This window comes from Sphaerodactylus townsendi, linkage group LG07 (assembly GCF_021028975.2).
Source record: "Sphaerodactylus townsendi isolate TG3544 linkage group LG07, MPM_Stown_v2.3, whole genome shotgun sequence".
Classification (NCBI taxonomy): Eukaryota; Metazoa; Chordata; class Lepidosauria; order Squamata; family Sphaerodactylidae; genus Sphaerodactylus; species Sphaerodactylus townsendi.
Window position 1 is genome coordinate 25,537,284 of NC_059431.1, and position 4,348 is coordinate 25,541,631.

A 4,348-nucleotide genomic window follows, 5' to 3' on the forward strand; every position below is an offset into this window, starting at 1 on the left:
AATGGGCTTGTGGGCAAGAATGCTCCCCCCCCCCAACCTGATGCCTGGCCCATACTCAGGAAACAGCATTTGAATATGGACAATAGCACACCTGGGCGAAACCAGTCCTTTTTTCTTCCTCTCTTAATCTACTCAAGAGTCTTCCTCTGACTCATTCTCCTGTGACCATCTATGTTGTAACGCCCATTGAGGGTTGTTACCTGTATTGTCCAACAGCCAGCAAAACCCATCAAGATAATGGGTCAGCCATCAGGTCAATGGTCTGACACTCAAGACCATTACATCACCTGGAACAGCAGGAAAAATCCTTTGTTCAAGGATTCCCCCTGCTTCAAGATATGGTTTTCCCTATAAAAGCCCACCCCAGACCCCTGTCAGGTGTTCAGTATTATCACACCGTCATGGTGCTCGATAATATTGTTCCAACATCTGATCATCCAGAGCACAGCCATTAGGTCTCTGTTTCCTGGACATCCACTACAAGACTGGTAAATATAATCTTTTATGTCCCATCCCTTCTCTCTATATCCAAAACCTGTCTTTCATCTCTAAATTACATCCTAGGAAACCTTGTATGTGTGTGTTTTTACCTTAGTAACTGAGTGATTGTGAGTGGGAATTTATTTTATTCCATTTCTTATTTTCTTAATAAAATCCTAGAAAAAGAAATGTATTTTCTCTGCTGGTTTCTTATAGTGAGCTGAAACCTGTATACATAGGCTATATATATAGCGATCAAGTTACCCAACACTCCTCAAGGGACACTAAGCAACCTTGTGCTCTACAGCTAATTTCTGCAACCAAAATGGGTCATTGTGTCCCACCATTTTGGGTAACAGATTTGGTGGAGCTATGTGGGCATTGCCCTGCACTTCAAGAAAATAGAGTGGATGCACCTATTTTTCTTGCCGTACAGACATAGGAAGACGCTCTTAAAGAAACCGCAGCATTTTATTTTCTCGTGTGTGTGAGTTCTGTATGCTTGTGCTTAGAAGCATCTACTGTGGGACCAGGAGGTTTTTCCTTCACCACCTGACCTGCCTTGTTCAGCTGCCCACAACTGGCCAATCTGTATTGCAAAGGGGCGAGTAACAGGTCGTAATCCTGGCAACCGAAGCCATGAGAGGTAGACTGTAATTAGTTGAGGGGGCCATGTGTGCTAGGGTTTCCATAATTGGTTAAGGCCTCTGAGCCCCCAGACAACAGCTGTAAGTTCCAGAGAGTTTGTTTTCTCCCCTAGGACCTCTTACTGGATAGTGAGAGCCAGCCAGTAGAAAATCTATGCTCTTTTGTTTGATTGTACTGGGATTCTATGTTGTACACTGCCCAGAGCCCCTTGGGGATAGGGCAGTTTAAAAATCCAAATAATGAATAAATAAATAAATAAAATCCTGTCTCTGAGCCAGGTAATCCCTGCACAGATTTACAGTTGTGGAGGATCCCACCCCTGTGAGGTGTAGCTGTTAGGGGAGGAAAGCCAAGCAGCACATCAAGGCATAGACCCTCCTTGGCCAGGAATAGTCTATCCTGTTTGTGTGGTCACTTTTTCACAAGCCAGGAAAATGTCTGGAATCAAGCTGCTGGCAAAAAAAGTTTCAGCCTTTGATAAGTTAGAAAAATGGGTGCTCAAAAAAGGGAGGAGCCCCCGGGATATAGAATCTTTTGAGTGCCCAGACCCTTGGAAGGCTCTTAGGAGTGCCTTTCAAGAACAATGCAAGTCAAAAACCTTGCAGGGGTCCAAGAAGGATGCTGCTGCTGCATGGGGCCTTTGGCTTCATTAACAAGAGTGCACAGAAAGGCTCAAGGAAGCCAATCTCAAAGTTCAAGCCTTAGAATTGGCTTACACTGAGCAACTTAAGGAGGCCAGTGACAAAAATGAAGCTTATAAAACTGAAATCAGTGCTCTCCAAACAGAAAATCTGAAACTTTTAGTGGACCAAAGCCCACCACAGGAAAGACGAGAAGAGGAAAGAGAAACGAAGGCATCGCAGCAGCCGCTTGGCAGAAAGGAAGCAGCATGCTAGGGTGAAAAAGAAGGACCTTGAGGATGAATGTAGGAAAAGGCATCGAGAAGAGCAGGATCAGGCCCGCTGTGAATGGGAAAGGCAGAAAAAGAGGGACCTGGCTAGGGCACAGTCCAGGGGAGAAATGAACTGCCTGGAGCAGCTGGGAGCAAGAGAGGAAAATGAGAGAGCAACAGAAAGAGCAGCAGGAGTTGAAATCACGGGAAAGGTGGAAAGAATGGGAAACCAGACAAGATAATTCAGCACATCGCAGAACAGGGAGAGAAGAATACAGCGAGAAAGGAAGAGTCTGGAGCTGCAGTCCCCTCTAGCAGCAGCAGTAGGAGAAACTAGAACAAGGGGAGATCCGAGAGCCAGTCAAAGAGGAAAAGCCAGAAGAGAGAGACTCCCTTTCAGATCTTCAGGATATCAGTGACAGTGAGTGGAAAACCAGCTCAGCAGAAACATCGTCAGGGGAAACGGGCTCTGGTTCAGAAGAGGAGGAAGAGGAGGAGGAAAAGGAAGAGTCCAGCAGCGAGGAATCAGAAGAGGAGGAGGAAGAGGAAGAAGAAGAGCAGATGGGGAGCAATTCTGAAGAAGTCTCTGAACAGTCTGCTGAAGAGGTGAGCAAAGAAGAAATAAGTGAAGAGGAAGAATGGGAGAATTGTGACCACATCCCATTTGTTGCAGAGTTGAGGTTCAATCGAGATTCAGTGGCAAGCAAAGCAGCGGAGGAGGAAGAGGAGGTCGCTGAGGCCAGCCCGCAGTCCAACACCATGACAGAGGGAGACTACATCCCCTATTCGCCCGTGTCGTCGTCGGTGGAGCTGAAGCAAGAGCTACCCAAGTACCTTCCTGCCCTTCAGGGCTGTCGAAGTGTGGAGGAGTTCCAGTGTTTGAACCAAATAGAAGAAGGAATGTACGGCGTGGTGTACAGAGCCAAAGACAAAAAACCAGATGAGATTGTAGCCTTGAAGCGGCTGAAAATGGAAAAGGAGAAAGAAGGTTTCCCCATAACGTCACTAAGGGAAATCAACATCATCCTGAAAACACAGCACCCAAACATTGTCACTGTCAGGGAAATTGTCATCGGCAGCAATGTGGACAAAGTCTATTTTGTCATGAATTATGTCGAGCACGACCTCAAGAGTCTCATGGAAACGATGAAGCAGCCATTCTTGCCAGGCGAAGTGAAAACATTGATGATTCAGCTACTACGGGGAGTCAAAACCCTTCATCAGAACTGGATTCTGCACCGAGACTTGAAGACTTTGAACCTGCTGTTGAGCCATGCAGGCATCCTAAAAGTTGGAGACTTTGGGCTGGCCCGTGAATATGGGTCACCTTTGAAACTGTTTACACCCGTAGTTGTGACGTTGTGGTATAGGGCTCCAGAGCTCCTGCTTGGAGCCAAGGAATATTCCATGGCCATTGACATGTGGTCTGTGGGTTGTATATTTGGAGAACTCCTAACCTAAAAGCTGCTCTTTCCGTGGAAGTCAGAAATAGATCAAATTAACAAAAGTTTTCAAGCCTTGGGAACCCCAAGTGAGAAAATCTGGCTTGGGTATAACGAGCTGCCAGCAGTTAAGAAGATGACCTTCACAGAGTACCCATTCAATAATCTCCACAAGAGGTTTGGCTCTGCTCTCTGACCTGGGATTTGATCTCATGAACAAGTTTCTGACGTACTACTCAGGCAAAAGAATCAATGCGGAAGATGCCTTGCCCTTGAAACATGAATATTTCCGAGAGACCCCCTTACCTATCAACCCATCCATGTTTCCAACGTGGCCAGCCAAAAGCGAGCATCAGTGGGTGAAACGTGGGACAAGTCCACAGCCTTCCAAGGGGTACAGCCTCGGGTGACAACAGTCTGAAGGATACGGGTACAGCCAGCTGGGTGACAACAGTCTGAAGGATACGGGTTTCCACTTGACAACCACAAACCAAGGGGCATCAGCTGCCGGCCCAGGTTTCACTCTGAAGTTCTAAGCGGAAGGCAAAATGTGTTGAGAAGAAGACAGTGGGAAGCGAATGTAGTGAACGTTTCACCCTTTGCTGGCACAGTTGGCAAGAACTCCTGTTTTGTTCCTCCTGTTCTGAACTGCTGCTTGCTTTCCTGCGGAACATTGCCTGTGAGCAAGCAGAAGGCTTCCTCCCCTGTCCGGAATGCAATACGGTGTTCCGCTCAAAAGATCAAAATTAACCCCCCCTCCAAAAAAAAAAAAAAAAGGCGAAGGATGCTTCTAAAGCAAAACAAACTTGAAGTTCAGTTTTAGAACTGTTTTTCCCCCCTTTATTTTTAAAACTCTTTGTTTTGGTTGGCGTCTTTCGCTTGTAAA

General features: G+C 46.4%; 1 pseudogene; it reads left to right on the plus strand.

Annotated features, from left to right (window-relative positions):
• The first annotated feature begins 805 nt into the window (after nt 1-805).
• On the plus strand, nt 806-3,998 carry LOC125436963 (annotated as a pseudogene).
• The last annotated feature ends 350 nt before the right edge of the window (nt 3,999-4,348 follow it).